Source organism: Myotis yumanensis, unplaced genomic scaffold (genome assembly GCF_028538775.1).
Source record: "Myotis yumanensis isolate MYYU_CA2020_CCGP unplaced genomic scaffold, mMyoYum1.0.hap1 SCAF_2, whole genome shotgun sequence".
Classification (NCBI taxonomy): domain Eukaryota; kingdom Metazoa; phylum Chordata; class Mammalia; order Chiroptera; family Vespertilionidae; genus Myotis; species Myotis yumanensis.
In genome coordinates this window covers 30,218,451-30,238,805 of record NW_027223753.1, presented here as the reverse complement: position 1 = coordinate 30,238,805, position 20,355 = coordinate 30,218,451, and the positions used below count along the sequence as shown (strand labels likewise).

Here is a 20,355-nt window from a genome sequence, read left to right as displayed (position 1 = left end):
ATAGAACAGGGAACCATTACTACTTGAGTGGCCATATTAGTGTTGGGAACCAGAGTCATACCACTCTCCTGGGCTTCGCCTAAATAGAGGGGCACAGGCTGCCTCTGCTTTCCAGTTCCCCGACTTTGTGAGGGGTGTGCATAGCCACTGCCCTTCAGGATTTAGCCTAGACAGGGTACAACAAACATCTGCCTTCCCCCATCAAGGGCACCATCACCTCATCAGGAAGGGAGCCTTCTCTCACTCATCAGACATCCATCTAAATCTTTTGTCTTTGCCCTAACTGGTTTGGCTCAGTGGATAGAGCGTCGGCCTGTGGACTGAAGGGTCCCAGGTTCGATTCTGGTCAAGGGCATGTACCTTGGTTGTGGGCACATCCCCAGTGGGGAGTGTGCAGGAGGCAGCTGATCGATGTTTCTCTCTCATCGATGTTTCTCTCTCATCGATGTTTCTAACTTTCTATCCCTCTCCCTTCCTTTCTGTAAAAAATCAATAAAATATATTAAAAAAATAAATAAATAAAAAATAAATCTTTTGTCTTTGCACTGAGTCCTTTGGTGCCCCCATGAGTCCAGGCTTTGGAAAATCAAAAGCCAAGCATTGATTTCTGAATTCCGCTATGTCACTTGTCCCCTGAGGCAATGAATGCGAGATGTCCTAGCTGCCTGGGCAGGGGGATGTGCCATAAGTGAAAGGAACCAGAGGGACAAAACCTCAGTGAATAACTGGAAACAGTATCCTGCCACACTCCCCAGGGCCTTCAGCTGCCTACACGCCATGGCCGTGTCTGCTTTCCTTTCATGCTTTGTCCCTTTTAAACTTCTCCCATCCAAAAGCCTTAGAAAAACATCAAATAATTAGATGCTGCAATTGCTGGCTGCATGGGGATTGGAGGAAAGGGCAAAAGGGGCTTTGGCTAGTCACGTAGGGTCAGACAGCACCAACTGCTCAAGGAGCAGCAAGGAGCAGCATGTGGTTAAGAAGTAGATAACAAGCATCCTATTTATGTTTTGAAAAAATATTATTTGTGTGGACATACAGATGTGAGCAAATGTACAGGAAAATATCTTGGGAGGGCAGTGGGATTGGGATTTCTCTATTTGCTCTATTATTTCCAATGAGAAGGTATCTGAGTTCGATAGAAAAATGAAAGGCAGAGTACAGGCAAAAGATGAGCAGAGATAAAGATGGATAGACAGGCAAGGAGGATGGAAAGAAACGCCTTCACTAGGAGATAGAATTTAATAGTCCTAATTAGTATTGTTCAGTTATTAAATCAGCACATACTTGTAGAAAATTTGGAAAAGACAAAGAAATATAAACATGAAAATCAATAGTATCCCACTGCAAAGAGAGAGCCAGTGTTGACATTTTAGTATATTTTCTACTCATTTAATATATGTACCATGTTTATTTTTACTTATGTGGGATCACTCATTGTAAATAACTTCATTTTGCTTTTTGTGTGATTTTTATTTTCATTGGTTTTCTGCTTATAAAAGTCTGCTTCAAAAATCCAAACAGGGCCCTGCCGTTGTGGCTCAGTGGTTGAGCGTCGAACTATGAACCAGGAGGTCACAGTTCGATTCCCGGTTGGGACACATGCCCAAGTTGCAGGCTCAATCCCCAGCATGGGGTGTGCAGGAAGCAGCTGATCAATGATTCTCTCTCATCATTGATGTTTCTATCGTTCTCTCTGAAATCAATAAAAAGAATTTTCTCTCTGAAATCAATAAAAAGAATTTTCTCTTTCTCTCTGAAATCAATAAAAAGAATTTTCTCTTTTTCTTTCTCTCTGAAATCAATAAAAAGAATTTTTTAATTGTATGCAATTGTACTTGCATTTAAAAAATTTCAAACAGGTAGCTTAGAAAGTGTAATTTCTCATAATCTTATCCTCATAGTTGATAGTTTGGTATATCTTTTCAGAGAATTTTCCGTTTAGCAATCATTTAGTCATCAGTCTCTCCTGGACATCTGATTATTTTCAGTTGATACAGATTAACCTCATTCTTTTTATTAGACACAGTATATTTTATTTTACAAGATGTACCTTACTTAGCCAGTGCCCTATTAATAGACATTTAAAATATTTACAGTTCTATTACCAAAAAGTACCTTAATGAATATTTGATTTTGGTTGAAATATTCATAATTACATATTATCTAATCTAATAAAAGAGAAACATTCAAATTGACCACACCTCTGCTACACTCCAAGCCATGCCCACCAGCCAATCAGAGCGACTATATTCAAATTAACCCAACCAAGATGGTGGCCGGCAGCCACAGAGCTGGAGCAAGCAGGAGGCTTGGTTGCCCCAGTGATGGAGGAAGCCAAGCTTCCTGCCTGCCCTGGCTGGCTGTGGCCTCTGCTCAAGGCAACAAAGTTTCAATTATAGAAGATAAATAAATCCCAGATACCTGCTTCCAGCCAGCCTCCACTGGGAGCTTGGGTGGCTAGGGGCCGTGGCCAGCCTGCAAACAGCCATCAACCCCTCACCCAGACTGGCCTGGCACCACAACAGGACCCCCCACCCTGAAGGGAGTGTGGCCAGCCTATAAACGGCCCTCAGCCCCTCACCCAGGCTGTCCAGGAACCCCAGTGGGGACCCTAACCTGAAGGGGCTGTGGCCAGCCTGCAAACAGCCATCAGCCCCTCACGCAGGCTGGCCACGCACCCCAGAGGGGACCCATCCCCTGAAGGGGCTGTGGCCAGCCTGAAAACACCCATCAGCCCCTCACCCAGGCTGGCCAGGCACCCCAGCGGGTCCCCTACCCTGATCTGGGACACCCTTCAGGGCAAACCAGCCAGCCCCCACCCGTGCACCAGGCCTCTATCCTATATAGTAAAAGGGTAATATGCAAACTGTCCCTAACAGCACAACGACTGGGAATGACTGGTCACTATGACACACACTGACCACCAGGGGGCAGACGCTCAATGCAGGAGCTGCCCCCTGGTGGTCAGTGCGCTCCCACAGGGGGAGCTCTGCTCAGCCACAAGCCAGGCTGACGGCTGCCAGTACAGTGGTGGTGGTGGGAGCCTCTCCCGCCTCCTCAGCAGTGCTAAGGATGTCGACTGCAGCTTAGGCCTGCTCCCTGCTGGCAAGTGGACATCCCCTGAGGGCTCCCAGAGGGATGTCTGACTGCCAGCTTGGACCCAACCCCCCAGGGAGCGGGCCTAAGCCAGCAGGAGGACATCCTCCAAGGGGTCTCAGACTGCAAGAGGGCATAGGCCGGGCTGAGGGAACTCCCCGAGTGCACAAATTTTTGTGCATCGGGCCTCTAGTATTTAAATAATGAATATAGCTGTAACTTATTTTGGTTTAAGAACTAAAGTAAAGATCCCATGGTTTTTTTAATAAAAACTTTAATGAAGTATAAGATACAGAGAAGTGCATGAAGCATTAAAATGCACAAGTTGATTAATTTTCACAAAGTAAACTTCTCTATGTACCACCCCATCCAGTGCAAGAAACAGAACATGACCCACACTCCAGAAGTCCCCTTAATTTCCCCTCCTAGTCATTACCTTACCCAGTAACTACTATGCCTGATTTGTATCACCGGATATTAGTTCTGTCTGTTTTGGTGTCTGGCTTCTTTATTCTCAGCAACATGCTTGTGTCATCCACATTTTTGCATGTACCTATGGATTAATTATTCACATTCTTGTATATATTCTACTGTATGAATGTACTACATTTCTTTATCCATTCTACTGTCTTTGGATATTTGGGTTGCTTCCAGTTTGAGACTATTATGAATAATATGCTAAGAACATTCTTTTACATGGTTTTTGGTAGCAACATACAGACATTTCTGTATATACCTAGGAGTGGAGTTTGAGGTACAGAGCGTTCAGCTTTAGTAGATATTACTAATCAGTTTTCCAAAGTAGTTGTATAAGTTTATACTCCCACCAACAACATAGGAGAATCTACTTGTTCCATGTTCTTGCTAATACTTGGCATGGTCTGGCTTTTTAATTTTAGCCACTCTGGTGAATATGTAAAAATACTTACTGTAGTTTTAATTTCCATTTCCCTGAGAACCAGTAGAGTTAACTGCCTTTTAATATATTTATTGACCATCTGAACATCCTCTGTGTGAAGTGTACATTCAAGTGTTTTGTCCATTTTTCTATTGGGTACTTATCTTTCTCTCATTGATTTGTAGTTCTTTATAATATCTTCTACTCTGTGGCTTCTTCTCTAATGTTGTCTTTTGATGGTCAGAACTTCTTTATTTTGATATAATCTAGTTTATTTTCCTTATTAGTTAGTGCTTTTGTATATTGTTTAAGACATGTTTGCCTATTCTAAGATTACAAAGATATTCTCTTTTCTTCTAAAACTTTTATTTTCTTACCTATCATATTTATATCTACAATGCAGCTGAACTGATTTCTGCTAATGGTTTGAGGATGGGTAAAGACTCATATTTTTCATATGGATATTAAACCAGCACTTTTTATTGAAAATACATCCTTTCTCTATTGCATTTCAGTGCCTAAATCAGGTGATCGTATGAGGGTCTCTTCCTAATCTAATTTATTCCATTTGGCCTTTGTTTGACCAGGCACAAACACCACAATGTCTTAATTACTATAGCCTTACAGTAAGTCTACATGTCTTGTAGTGGAAGTTCTCCCAGCTTTGTTATTACTCATCGTGATTGTCTTGGCTAATTTTGGCCCTTTTCCTTCCCATACAAATTGTATAATCAGTTTGTTAATGTTCATTAAAGAAGCCTGTCAGAATTGTGAATGATTTGCATAATTTATAGATAAATTTGGGGGAAGTTGACATCTTTATAATATTGAGTCATCCCATCTATGAACCTGGTATATCCCTCTATCTACTTGTCTTATTTATTTCTCTCAATATGTCCTCTTGTTTTCAGTGTACAGATCTTGTACATCTTGATTACATTTATTCCTATGATTTTGATATTTCCTGAGACTACTGTAAATAGTATAATTTTTTAAATTTGTTTTATATAGAAGTACAATGTATTTGTATATATTGACCTTGCATCCAGCAGCCTTGTTAAATTTACTTATTAATTCCAAAAGGTTGTCTATAGATTCTACACAATCATGTTATCTCCCCACAATGAGTTTTATTTTTTACTTTCCAATCCATATATCTTTTATTTCTTTCTCTGGCTTTCCTGCAATGACTAGGACTTCTGATATAATGTTAAAACAAAAGTGGTTACAGCAGACATCCCAGGCTTGGACTATGATGGGAACTGTGGAAGTAAGGAGAAGTGGTGAGATTCAGGCCATGTTTTCAAGGTAGAGTCAAAAGAGTTTTAAAAGGACTTGCTAGTGCCCTGAATGTGAACGTTACAGAAAAGAGAAGACTCAAAGGTAACTCCTATGTTTCTGGCCCGAGCAAGTAGGTAGTTGGAGATGACATTTTATGACCCTGAGGATATAGGAGAAGGAGCAGGTTTGGGTAGGGGAGTTGGGGATGGGGAGTTTGGTATAGGACATACTACGTTTCAGATCCTCTTAAACACCCAAGTGAAGAACTGAAGTGGGCAAGTGAATATATGGGTCTTTATCTCAGAAAAATGATGAAAATTAGAGCTATAAACTTAGGACTCATGTGCATATAAATATACAATAACACAAGATTTGATAAGTTCACCTAAGAATAAAGCCTGAGCCCTGGGGTACCCAACTTTAGAAATTGAGAAAATTCATAGCAAGGAGAAGAGAGCGGTATGCAATGAGGTGACATTCTCTTGTGGATATGAGTCTGTTTCTAAATTCTCCATTCAATTCTCCTGATCTTTTTGTCTGTCTATTCTTATTGTCAGTTTTTATTCTTTCGATTCCAAATAACATACAACTCAACTCAAATCTGCTTAAGCACTGAATAAAAACCCCCAGAAGTGGCTCCAAAAATGTCCATTGAATGCATTTTCTATCCATTTCTCTACTATGCTCTCCTCCAGTGGTGGCTTCATCCTTTGTTTCATGTTAACAATGGCAAGGCTTGGGTCCCACAACCAGAAGAGTGGATGCTGCCGGGTAGAAAAATCTACAGATGTCCCTCACAATACCTCTGCCAACACCAAACTGGTTTAATTGCTTTACCTATAGATACATTTTTCATAACTACTAAAGCTATTATGTTTAGATCACTACTATTCTTTTTCAAAAATGTTCTGGCTATTCATTTATATTTATTGTTAAAGAATTTATATACTTCTAATCTGTCTCCCTCCACTATGATCACATTGCCTGTTCCCCCAAAGCACCATAAATTTTCTTGCCTACAAAGCATGCTTCATCTTCATCCCTCCCCTAAAATATTTTCCTCTTTCTCTCTTTCTACCAATAAATTTATCTACCTTAAATACGTAAATCTTCCCTCCTCCATGATATCTTTCCCAGTTATAGCATCTGGAAGTGTTATCTCTGTCCTCCTATGTACTTCCATACATAGCATTTTTAAAAATAGTCCAGATTTGTATCTCCCAGCAAGACTGTCAACTCCTTCAGGAAGAGACCCTTGTTTCATAATTCTACCTATCCTTCTCAGTAATCTGCCCAATCCTAAACACAGTTTCTACACCAAGCATGTCAAACTCGTGGCCTGTGGGCCACGTGCCTCCTTTATTTGGCCTGTGTTAGCCTTTGAGTTTTACATGCTTGTTCTACACTGAATAAATATTTTTTAACCATTGGCTTATTAAACTGCCACCCCTATTTTCTCTCTTCTTTTTCTCTAAAGAATGAATAGCAAGCGAAGAAAGAGTAATAAAGAAATAATGTGTGTGGATTCTGTTCTGTAGGTGAGCTTCATCATTTGGGAATAGTTGTAAGTACTTAGTGGATAGTACCCTGGGTGCTGGAGTTTGATGTTAGGCACTGCACAATGTACTGGAATACAGTGATGAATAAAATGGACACAGTCTGTCTCATGAAGCTCACACATTTCCCCCCAGTGTTGTAACTAATTGTTCCACTCCTTTCATAGTGGCTTTTAATTAAAATAAATTCTTAATTTTAATGTAATCAATTTTCTCAATCCTCTCTTAATTTAAGGTTAACACTTTTTGCATTGTATTTAAGGAATCCTTCCCTCTGCAAAGATCATGAAGATAGATCTTATATCATCATTCAAAATCTTTTCAGTTTTTGCTTTGATGCTTAAGTTTTAAATCTCCCTTGAAATTGATTTTCATGTATTATGCAAAGTGACCGTCAAATTACCTTCTTTCCATGTGCCCAGGACCATTTATTGCAAAGTTCGCTGCTAATCTGTAAAGCTTCCTTTGCAATATTTCAAGAGTCCGTAAATGCAGAGGTTTGTTTCTGGGCTCTCTATTTTGTTCAATTGGATTGTTTATCCTCAAATCAATACCACTATAGCTCTATAGTAAGGCTTGATATCCACAGAGAAAGTCTTCTGACCTAGTTTTCTTTAAAATGGCTTAGCTACGATTGCGGGTATTTCTACTCCTCCTTATAGTTCTATCATTTTTTTTTCTTTACATATTATGCTGTGTTCTTAGGTGGATACAAATTTCAAACTGTAATATTTTCCTGGTGAAAAAAATCTTTTTATCCCTAGTGATGTATTTGACCATAATGTCTGCTTTATCTGGTAGTGTGCTTATTATTTGACAGAGTGCATTTTTCCATCCTTTCAGTTTCGTTCCTAAGGTAGTTTTGTTATAGATGAGTCTTTCTCGACTAGCAGGGATATTATACACTCTGCTTCTATTCTTTCCATGCTTGTTTTAGAACATACAACCTCCATTGTTAACTCGGCCTAAGAATAATCATTAATCTCACTCTCCTCCCAGGTAATACAAGGACCTTAGAATGTGCTTCATTCCTTCTACCTCCTTTTTTAACTTACATGCTATTGTTGTCTTATTTTCAATTTATGTATTTTAACCGATAAGATATTAAAATTTTTGTTCTACACTTCATTGTTCATCTAGATTTATATTTACCCACATATTCACCCCATTTCAAAACCCTCATTCCTTATTGTGTCTCAGCTTTTTCCACCTGGAGTCACTCTCCTTCTGCCTAAAGTGTATCAACTAAGATTTCCTTTCCTGAAGCAAACTCACTAAAGTGGTGGCAAACTCTACACTTTCTTTATATGAAAATGCCTCTATGTTGCCATTTTCTCTGTGCATAGAATTCTAGGTTGTCAGTTATTTCATTACAGATATCAATCATTCCACTGTCTTCTGGGTTCTATTGCTGGTGTTGAGAAGTGTGTAAATCACTCCGTTCGAGGTAATTTGTCTCTGTTTCTGGTTCTTTTAGGATTTTCTCTTTTCCTTTGGTGCTCTGGTTATGAATTTTTGGCTTGATAGATTTCATCAGTTCTGGAAATATCTCAGCAATTATCTCCTCAAATAGCTGCTTCTGACCGATTCCCTCTTTCCTTTCCTTCCTGAACTCCAATTAGATGTGTGTGAGAACTTCTCACTCTATCCTCTATGTCTTTTAACTGCTCTTCCACAGTTTCTGCCTTTTTGTGTCCCTGGATAGCATTCTGAGTAATTTCTGATAACTCAGCCAACTCACTAATCTCTCTCTGATTTTGTCTAATATGCTGTCTAATGGTAAACAATAAACATTTTAAATTTCAGTTTTGTTTTGTTTTTCTTGATTTCAAAGAGGAAGGGAGAGGGAGAAGAAGATAGAAACATCAATGATGGGAGAGAATCATTGATGGGCTGCCTCCTGCACGCCCCCTACTGGGTATCAAACCCACAACCCAGCATGTGCCCTTGACCAGAATCGAACCCGGAACCCTTCAGTCTGCGGGCTGATGCTCTATCCACTGAGCCAAACCAGCTAGGGCTTAAATTTCAGTTTTGTATTGAGTTGGTCTTTTTCAAATCTGCCAAGCCACTTTTAATTGTTACCCATTCCCTGAAGATATTTACAAGCTTGCCTTTATTTTTATGAACATCAGGAACATATTTATTTGTCTCTGATAATTAAATACATAAAGGATTTGTAAATCTGTGTGTTTTTTTTTCTATCACTTGTTTCTGCTGGTTCTCTTGCCATGTTTTGTTTCCTCCTCTGCTCTGCTCTTTCTGACTTGACTACTCATTGGCTCTGAAAAATTAGGAAGATGCCACCCTCCAGAGAATATTCTTCTTTGATTCTGCCAGGTATTGGGGTAGCGGATGGCAGGGTACAGTAGCAGCCTGGAAACACCTTAAACCCAATTCACGGCTTGAGTTTCTCCGGATCAAGGTGTTATAAAACCATCCTCAAAATCTGTGCAAAAGCTGGCCAGTGACCACAACTTACCATTTCTGTTTCTTCTCACTCTGCTCAGTACCTGAGCCACCTTCCCTGCTGTCCCTTAGGGGTGAAGAGATGTGGTTTTACTGCTGGGTCACCTTTACCCCGAAGAGTTCCAGCTTTATACCGAGAGTCTCTAAGAGACTTTCCAACTTAGGCAAGTAGTGAACTTTAACTTCTAACCTCCTTGTCCTGCAAGGCTGCCAAAACCAAAGCCCATGTTTATAATGGTCAACAAATGTTCCCAGGGCAAAAGCAACCTAAGTGTTCTAGTGACCTGCACATCTCTCTAGGTTTCCCCTTGGCCATAGATTTTGGACTAACAGTTCTTTTTTTCTCTTCTCGGTTGTTTAGTCTGTTAAGAAAATCTAAAATGTTTTAAATTTAAAAGTAGGTATCCAACATTTTAATATTTTTCACTGAGAAGTCTGATCCCAAAGCCTTGTATATCATTATCAGAAACAGAAGTCTACCGTTTCCTTTTTTCATTATCATTGAATGAATTTGTTTTCCTTCCAGCTGTTTGCATGAGGCTCCTCTTGGCAGGAGAGGGGATAATGGCTGAGATTCCGTTTTCATGACCCAAAGGCTCTCTCTCTCCCTGCCACCACAGAGACACACTGCCTCCCACAAATATGGCAGCTCACCCAGGTGAGTCCTCACACACCCCTCTTCTGATGCTTCTTTGAATCAAACTGCGTCTGGGAGGGTTTCTTCCACCAGCTGCACATCTAGTTCCCACAACAGTTGCTACAATAAGAGCTATCGCTTTTTCACATCAGGGTGCACTTTTCCCCTTAAATAATATGGCTCTTCAGGTACTTTCTGAGATCTACTGCTGCTGGGCTCTCTCACCATCTCTGTGCTGCGTCCCTTCATTTCTTCCCACATGGCTTCCACCTGACCTCATTTATTTGGGACAATCTTAACAAACATTTTGATGTCTATGGATTAAATTTCTCTCTTAATTTTGCCGGAAATGGAATCTGCAAGGTTTTCTTTCTTTTTTCTTTTCTTTTCTTTTTCTTTCTTTTTTTTTTTAAAATCTTCCTTGTTGCTTTTGAATGCTTTCCAGGAAGAGAGTGAGAAATGTAACTACTGCAGCAATGTTTATATTCAAGGGCTAGAATCTTCTTGATTCCTCTCCTTCTCTCACATCCCATACCAAATGCATCACCAAGTTCTGTCAACACTACATTCAAAATATATTCAGAACTGGACCGGCCTGTGAGACTCAGTGGTTGAGCGTCAACCCATGAACCAGGAAATCACAATTATCTTGCTGGTCAGGGCATATGCCTGGGTTGCGAGCTTGATCCCCTGTGGGCGGTGTGCAGGAGGCAGCTGATCAATTATTCTCTCTCATCATAGATTTCTCTCTCTCTCTCCCTTTCTCTCTCTGGAATCAATAAAAATTTAAATATATGTATACAGATATACATATGTACATATTCAGAACTATCCACTTCCAGCACCTCCACCCCAGTCCAAGTTGCCACTGAATTTTATATGGACTACTACATAGTCTTTGAATTACTTGTCCTCCATGCAACTTAGCTGCCTTAAAGTCTATTCTCCATACAGCATTTACATTTTTTTAATATATTTTTTTATGGATTTCAGAGAGGAAGGGAGAGGGAGAAAGAGATAGAAACATCAATGATGAGAAAGAATCATTGATTGGCTGCCTCCTGCATGCCCCAAACCGGGGATCGAGCCCGGGCATGTGCCCTGACCGGGAATCAAACCATGACCTGATTCATAGGTTGACACTCAACCACTGAGCCATGCCAGCTGGGCAGCATTTACATTTTTAAAAACAGAAGCCAGATCATGTCACCTATGCTCAACATCGTCCAGTGGTTTCCTATCTGACTAGAATAAAATCCAAGGTCTTTAACATAGCTGTGAGGTCCTACATGCCCTCCCCTGCCCCCTCCTCTGTTATTGGTTGCATTCCAGCCACAACAACCTTCTTGCTGTTCTTCAAACAGGTCAGCATATTGCCACCTCAGGGCCTTTGCACTTGCTCAACCCTCTGCAGGGAATGCTCCACCCCTAGGTTTCCTCATGGCTCACTCCTCACTTCATTCATATCTTTGCTCAACTATTACTTTACCAAGAGGCATTCCTTAAACAACCTCACTAACATAACATCACTATCCCATACATCCACTCTGTGTCTCCTTCCCCAGTTTCTTTTTCTTCTTGGCGTTCATCAGTGCCTCGTGTATTTTATATTTACTTGCTTTTTTGTCTGGAGCTGTCTGTTTTCCCCACCAAAATATAAGCTCTATGAGAGAAGAAACTTTGTTTTTGTTCACCTATGTATCATAACAGCTGAACAGTACCTAGCACTACAGTAAGCACACAATAAATATCATTATACATATACGGTTTCATTATACATCGTTTCTCTTAAAGTGACAGCTTCCGAGAACCTCTCAATGATGTTAAGTACTTACTGTACAAATTCCTACCTAAAAGCGTTCTAAGGTAGGAACCCTTAGATCAGTGGTTCTCAACCTTCCTAATGCCGCGACCCTTTAATACAGTTCCTGAGTTGTGGTGACCCCCAACCATAAAATTATTTTCATTGCTACTTCATAACTGTAATTTTGCTACTGTTATGAATCGTAATGTAAATATCTGATATGCAGGATATATTTTCATTGTTACAAATTGAACATAATTAAAGCATAGTGATTATTACAAAAACAATATGTAATTATATATGTGTTTTCCTATGTTCTTAGGTGACCCCTGTGAAAGGGTCATTCGACCCCCAAAGGGGTCACGACCCACAGATTGAGAACCGCTGCCTTAGAGCAAGCATATCAAACTCTCCGCCTGCGGGCAATGCAACCCACAGCAAATATTTTTGCGGCCCAGCCAATATAATAAAATGTAAGAAACATTTTAATAAAAATTTCCTAATTTTAATTTTTACAATATCCTGTTATACGTAATTATTAATAACTACAATGTTCGCTAATGACGGATCACTATAATCATGTTGCACTCATTTCCCTTACGCTCCGTATGCACATGCGCACCATTTCTCTCCACTAATACTAGCAGCGAATATTTTAGCAGCCAATCGCTACGTCATTAGTCTTGTACTGACTTGTTTGGTGTGCGCAACAGCAAATATTTCGCTTTCAGAGAACAAGAAAAATAGATTTATTTGCGTTGCCCTTATTAATTTGTGCAGTTATTCAGTGTCTGGTAAGTTAATGTTCCAGAAAAAAATATTAATTTTTATTAAAGTGTTCTATTATTTTATGTTAATGATTACTCATTTATTTCAGCCCTTTGTATTCAGCATGTCTCTATCAAAATAAACCTACGTTTCTATGAAAATTGAAGCTTTTGTTTTTTTGTGGCCCACATAAACTTAAACCTTGTTTATTTGGTCCATGCTAGCCTTTGAGTTTGACATGCTTGCCTTAGAGTCAATATAAGTAAAGTGTCTGGTACATCATAGAGGCACAGAGTAGGTAACTGTTATTAACAGACTAGAGGCCCGATGCACGAGATTCGTGCACTCGTTGGGGATGGGGGGAGGCCCTCAGCCCAGCCTGCACTCTCTCGCAGTCCGGGGCCCTCGGGGGATGTCTGACTGACAGCATAGGCCCACACAGGGAGCCGGCCTATGCCATCAGTCGAACATTCTTAGGGCTGCCCCAGAGGCTGCTGCACTCACCAGCCGTGAGCCCAGCTTCTGGCTGAGCGACACTCCCCCTGTGGGAGTGCACTGACCACCAGGGGGCAGCTCCTGAGTTGAGTGTCTGCCCCCTGGTGGTTAGTGTGCATCACAGCAACCGGTCATTCCACCGTTTGGTGGATTTACATATTAGCCTTTTATTATATAGGATAAGGAGCTGCCCTTCCCACTGAAAGGCATGATACCTGAAAATCTATGCTTGTGATACAGGACATTCCTAGTGAGCTAATGCTGCCTAAAGCTCCAGGAAATAAGGGGAAGGTAAAGATGCATTTAATAAGTAAAATACAGATGGGAGTATAGCCATTCAGGGGTCTGGGTCTGCACATTAATGCAGTTGCTTGTGAACTTAGTCCAGAATGTCTATGTCTGTAGAAACCAGCATTAATTAAAATCCATAGACATCAATTGTCTGATTATTCAAGAACTCTCTCAACTTTGGAAGCCACTTTTTTGTATGCATATTACAACACAACACTGAGTTAAGAAAATGAATGCCAATTTTCCAATGACCTAAAAAAAAAAAAGAAGAAGAAGAAGAAGAAGAAGAAGAAGAAGAAGAAGTCCTGGAGCTCAAGGAGACACAAGTGGGAAAAGAAAGCCCTGTTTGCAAAGCGTGGACTACAATGCCATTTGTCTGGTGTGAGTTTCTAATGGTTGCAACAGGACAGTCCTCCCTCCACAAACAGAAGCAGGGGGGGGACTGCTGCAGAAGAGAATCTGAGAGCACTGGAAACACTGCCTCTCTACCATCCCTCCCCTGCCCAGGGAGCACTGGAAACACTGCCTCTCTCTCTCCCACCCCTCCCCTGCCCAGGGAGCACTGGAAACACTGCCTCTCTCTCTCCCACCCCTCCCCTGCCCAGGGAACACTGGAAACACTGCCTCTCTCCCACCCCTCCCCTGCCCAGGGAGCACTGGAACACTGCCTCTCTCCCACCCTCCCCTGCCCTGGAGCACTGGAAACACTGCCTCTCTCCCACCCCTCCCCTGCCCTGGAGCACTGGAAACACTGCCTCTCTCCCACCCTCCCCTGCCCAGGGAACACTGGAAACACTGCCTCTCTCCCACCCCTCCCCTGCCCTGGAGCACTGGAAACACTGCCTCTCTCCCACCCCTCCCCTGCCCTGGAGCACTGGAAACACTGCCTCTCTCCCTCCCCTCCCCTGCCCAGGAGCACTGGAAACACTGCCTCTCTCCCACCCTCCCCTGCCCAGGGAACACTGGAAACACTGCCTCTCTCCCACCCCTCCCTGCCCAGGGAGCACTGGGAACACTGCCTCTCTCTCTCCCACCCCTCCCTGCCCTGTGCTTTCCAAGGAGGAGATGATCGGTGACACCCATCAGGTCTGTGCCAGGGGGCCACACACTTGGGCTTTGCACCACGCAGCACATACCTGGAGGGACTTGAAACAGAAAAGGGTTCATCCCAAAAGGAAATCCACAAACAATCCTCCCTCCTGGAACTGAGAGGACCCTCAACTGCAGAACCCAGAAACACACTTCTACCAGCAGAGAACTCTAAGCAGGCTTCTCCATCTGTGAGGCTTTAAAAAAAAGAAACGTGTCTCTGATTTCCCTGTACTTTCCCACCAAGAAGAGCTGACCCCCCACCCCGGATCTGCCTGGGCCTGTTTTTATTTCTCCGGCCCTCATGTCTGTTACAAACATGAATGTCCAATATCAGTTTTCCTCCAGGGAGACCCAAGCACCAGAAAATCACTTCTCTCCTTTACTGCCAAGTCTCTCCTAGCAGGCAAGCGATCGGTAATTACTTAAGCTAATTTATACATTTAAAAGGGTGGGGAGCCTAAGGTGCGTGGGGGACATATCAAGATCAGCCAGGAGTTGACAATCATTGAAGCTGGGCATTGGGTAAATAAAGGTTCATTAAACTCTTTCCTTGATTTTTGTATATGTTTAAATTTTTCCATAATAAAAAAGCTTCTAAAGGACGGCTGGGGAGGACACCGATACAACCTCAAAATAACACCAAGTGTTCTTCACTCTCCACTCTGTCCGCACACAGAAGAACCTGGGAAGCGCTCAGATCAACAGCCGAGAAGGTTCGTGCACTCCCAGAGCAGAGATTGTACCTTCTAAGCGAGACACTCAGTGTCCCCGACAAAATCACCTTTGAAAAATTCCCTAGAACTTTTCAAATTTAGTCTGGCAGGCCTGAGCTTCCCTTCTTGGCCCATAAACCCTTCTGCCTCCACAAATTACCCTACAGCCTCATCCCACGGCAAGGACCTCTACTTCCTGTTCCAAACTACTGTGTTGAGCAATCCAGTTATCGGAATAGCTCCTGGGTGGCAGACAAGCGCCCGAGTTCCCACAGCTTGCTGGTTCTTTCTCCTGTGTGTCAGACATGAGGGTGCTGCCACCACCTTCAAGGAGTCAAGGAGCACTTTATATTTCCGTCTTCTTCCTCTTTCCCTTCAATTTACTCCTAACAACAAGCTCTTTTATCGTCTACAGTGGAGTTTTTCAGGCTTAAGACTATTAACTTTGGGCTAAACAATTCCTTGGTGTAGGGCTGCCCTGTGCATTGTGGGATGTTCAGAATCATTCCTCGTCTCTACCCAACTAGATGTCAGTAACGCGCACCCCAACCAACAATACCCCCAAACATTGCCCCTGTTTCAGAAGCGTTGGCCTACAAGATATTGAAAAACCAAGACCAATATTGTCCTGGCAAGAAAAAAAAAATGAGATTATACAACTTATTTCCACAAACACGATTAGACGACATATTTCAACTTATAAATTTATAAATATGAATATTTAAGAAATGTGGCATCCTACACCAGAAAGATATAAAATGAGAAGAGAAAAGTGAACTTACAACACTTGCAACTATTTTTTCTGCCTTTGTGGTTTCCTGTGTAAATCTTATTTATTTCCTCCAAATTATCCTATTTTCCTGTCAGTGGGCTATTCAGCTTCAGCCGCCATCCACGTGCCACACAGTGAGCACTGGAAGGAAAGCCTTCAAAGGGCTTTCTGAGCACTCCCCAGGCTTCGTGCTGGCTCTTCGGTGCTTATTTAACAGGTGTCACTGGAGAACAGGACCCCCCCCCAAAAGATTTCTCAACAAAATCAGGGGGGAAAAGCATCGCCAATGTGTCCTCCTGACACAACTTCAAATAGCACCAGATTCCCACTGTGACCACGAAGCTCAACACCAGGCCTAAGGAGCCAGTGTAAGAGGTTGCAACACCCAAGGGAAAATACTGTTATATTTCTTCATTAGCCAAAGGGAGTTTCCCACTATATTTAAATGGTTCACTCCCTTCTTGAGAAGAAAGAAAGCCTGTCTTCTGGTCTGCAGAGGCCTTACATTAGCCACAGTCTATTATCAGCTCTGGGGGATATACATGCATACTGTCTCTCCTCCCCACCCTGCCAGGCCCTCAGTTCCACTCAGTGGTGCTCCTAACACCCCTTCACCCCAGGGAGATGCTGATGTCTCTCCTCTCTGATGCTTGTGGACAGGCAGGCACTGGGTGCAGGGGAGTCTGCCTTTGGGTCCACTCCTTCCTCTGTAGTCACATGCTACCACCTGTCTCAGTCTGGATCACCTCAATCCTAGATTCTGGCCACAGCCTCCTAACTGGTCTCCCTGGTTTAGTGTTTCCCCTTCAATCCAGGTTTCATATCAATGGTGATCTTTCAAGAGTAAAAGCCAGAGGGCCCAGAATTTTTCTGCGGTTTCCAATTCCTTATCACCAGGTACAATCCCAGCTTCTTTGGGGCACAGATTAAATGAAGCACACCAAAGGTTTGGTTCAGGAGGTGTCCCAGCAAGAGTAGGATGAGTGCTGAGAGGGACAGGTGTGCACAGCTGGGGGATTTATCCACTGGAGAGACGGTGGAGGGAGGAAAGAGGAGGAGAGTGCTAAATCCAATGACCTTAGAGTTTCCTTTCAACCCTGACTTTCCAGGATTCTGGGAACTCCTTCCTGGGCCTTGCCGTTGTCTGACCCCTAGCCTTCTGCAAAGTGATAGCAAATGGTCCCTCACAAAAGCTCCTCATGTAGTCCTGCACATGGTTACCCCACTCTATAGGATGATTTTGTTGTTGTTGTTGTTTAATTACAAAAGGAACAATGCTGATGGCAACAGAATAAAAACAATACTGAAGTGTTTAAGATGAAGTCTCTCAACCATTGTATTCCCATAGCTGCCACTGGCAGCATAGGGTGCATGGCTTCTGGGCTTCTCCTTGACGCATGCACAAGACCACGTGGGCACACCCCCCACTCACTTGACACCTGATCTTATCCTGTACCTTGGGGAGGAGGACATTTAATTCTTACATGCATTGACTCATCTCTGCAGCTCCCCAGGAGGTGAAGGCCAGTTAGTTCATCTGCTGCAATTGCTGTTATTCCACCAACCAGGAAACGGAAGGCAGGGAGATCAGGTATCTCGCTCGAAATCACGGATTAGCTGGTGGCAGAGTTAAGGCATAACAAAAGCTCCTAACCCAGTGCTTGTTATTACACTGTAAAATGCTCTTCTCTTCCCCACAGCGCAGAAAGCAGTGGTGTACAGGCAGCAGGCAGAAATAAAATACCTTTTGAAAGAATAATCTGCAGAGGCAGGATAGCACAGTGGTTAAGGACTTTGACTCAACTCAGGCTGCCTCCACTAGAGCCTGGCTGTCATTTACTAAACTGTGCAACCTGAGTCAAGCAACGGGCCTCAATTCCATCATCTGAAATGTGGGGTAATTATAACAACCTTCCTTAAAGGTTTGTTAGGGAAATTAGTATCTGTAAAACACCAAAAACAGTGTCTGGTACATGTGCTAATAAGGTCACCATCATAGCTCTATTATAAACCCCCAAATACAATAAGTAGTATCCTTCTTAAAAGTTAGGCTGGCAAATCAAATTAAATCTTGTTAGCTCTCAACCCTGCCCAAAAAGAAGTCAGCATGTGGGGAAATCTCTTACAGTATTAGTCCAAAAACACTTATGTGACACAGTGACTGAAGCCATCACTCCCTGGGAGGGATGACCTCATAATGACCTCATGGATCAAAAGCATTACAACACCTACTACACCAAAGAATAAAAAAACCTTAACAGCCTCTAGTAATAATTATCTAAGTAAAGTGGGCTGCAAATCGGTTGGATAATTGTTTTTACCATGATAATATTTCCAGTAAATAGCTGCTTCTATACTAAAAGTACTGGTATTGCAGAACTGGCATGCTAATAGAAAGATTATTATAGAAATACTATTAAAATGAATTAGGTGTTATTAAAGATTCAACACTACAACAGAGCTTGATTGCAAGAGAGTTCACGTTGTATTGCTTAATGGGCAGATAAAAATGCTAATTAAGCCCCCCTCTTAAAGGATGTTCCTAGGCAGGTCTGTAAACCGCAGGTAGCAAGGGGTCTGTGAGCTAAATGAGGAACCAGTAATGCCTTCCCAGTTGGATAGTCCTACCAGGAAGATGGGGAGAGAACAGGAAGAGACAAGGCTTTCTGCACAGGATGGGTAACCTAGTAAAGCAGACAAGTATCCAAAGTTATTTGAACCTCCGGGGTTTTTTTTTCCTTGACTGCTTCACCAGAAATACTTCTAATTCCTCCTTTGCTTAAGTGGGGGAAAAAAACCCACAAAAAAACAAATAACCTACCATAGACTGGAGACACAATAAACAGCATAAGCAGAGGTAGAAAACCTTGTCATGACCAAAGCCTCCTCAGGCAACGAGAAGACACTGAATTCTGAGAAGACACTCAAGAGCTCTCCCGCAGCACCTTGGCCAAAAGCATCTCTCTCCTCCGCACACAGCCTAAAGCTCTCAGCGGTTCCTTAAAGAGTTGCTAGACTAAAGGCATTAGCCGTGCGTTTCAGGATCTATTTTGCTTTCTCACCTTGTTAATCACTAATTAGGGACGGCAAAGCACCTCACAAATACAAGTGTCAGGGAAATGGTAAGTAAATGCGCCTACCTGGTCCAAATGTCAATGCTAAATTACGAAAGGAGGAAGAGCGGGAGGCTGAGATGTCCCGGGATTGCTGCAATCCAGGGGCTAGGGCGGCGAGACCCGGGTGCCCTGCAGTAGCCTCCGGGCCCGGAACCGGGCTCTCGGCAGGACTTCTGGAAAGGAAACCTGGACCAGGGCCACCCGGGGGCAAAGGGAACGCTGCTCGCGTAGGCGCATCCTCACTGCTCAGCCTTCGTCTCCCCGCATCTCTTGGATGTCAACAAACCCGGACCACAAAGTGAAACTTTCCCCGCCCGCTGTCGTGCTGGGTCTCTGCCCTCTGCCTGGGAGCGCGTCGCGGGGACAGGTGTGGGGTGGAGTCTCGGGGAGGTACCCCCGCCCCCAGCCCCTGGGATTGTGTAATCGGCCCGGGATGGGGAGGCCTGGGACCAGCCCCACGAGGGGGATGCGGAGGCATGGCCCGGGGACCCTGGAGAAAGGCGCGGCGCCGGGAGGTGGGGGGCGGGGGGGAGGGGGATGGGAAGACTGTCGTCCCGCCCCCCGGGACCGCCCCCGGGCGGCCAGGGCAGCCGCGGCGCTGACACAGTCCGGAGGGGGCGCCCGCGCGACGGAAAGATGCCGAGGAGGACGCGAGGTCTGGGCAGCGCGGCCAGCCTTACCTGCGCGCTGGGCCAGCACGACGGGAGGCGGCTTGGGATGCTAGGGCGGCGGGCAGCGACTGGCAGCGCTGGCAGTCACCCGGGCCACAGCAGGTAAGGAACAGCGGCTGCGGCGGCAGCGGCAGCGGCGGGCGCGGGGACTGACAGCCCTAGGCTCCGCCTCCAAGCCCCGGGCCCCGCCCCCTCCGCGGCCGCGCGACTGGCCCCGCCTCCTCCGCCCACCACGGGGGTCAAGTTGGGTCCACCAGCCGGGAGGGCGGGGGATCTCGCCTCCGATTGGCCCTAGTGACACTAGCCCCGCCCATTCCCCCGCCCACTCTTTGGCAGGGGAGTGGCGCGTGCGCGGTGGCTGCCACCGGGAACGTAGAAAGCTGAGGGCTGGCGTTCTTGGTGTCCGACCGCCAGTCTACATCACCTTTCTTTATCCTGGACGAACCTACAGGAGAAAACAAAACCGGGATGGGCCAGGCTCTAACCAGAGGAGACGCCAAAACTATGAACTGCAACAGGCATGGACGCCTCTGCAAAGGGTGTACGTACGCGTGCTTTATCCACGCACTGGACTCACTCCCTGGTCGGCAAGTGTGATGTATGTGGAAAGGGTCCAGTAGTTGTGAAACGAGGTCAGGGCGTTAGGGTGTGCCAAAAGAGAAAGTGAGTGATGCTGAAGAAAGTGGCCCTTCT

General features: G+C 43.9%; 1 protein-coding gene across 2 annotated transcripts in view; it reads right to left on the bottom strand.

Moving 5' to 3' along the window:
• Positions 1-19,754, bottom strand: part of HIVEP3 (HIVEP zinc finger 3) — a 400,522-nt gene extending 380,768 nt beyond the window's left edge. For both annotated transcript variants that reach the window (XM_070404990.1, XM_070404994.1), the window contains exon 1: positions 19,672-19,754. The gene's annotated coding sequence lies outside the window, so the exon portion shown is untranslated. The remainder of the gene's footprint in view (positions 1-19,671) is intronic.
• Between the last annotated feature and the right edge of the window lie 601 nt (positions 19,755-20,355).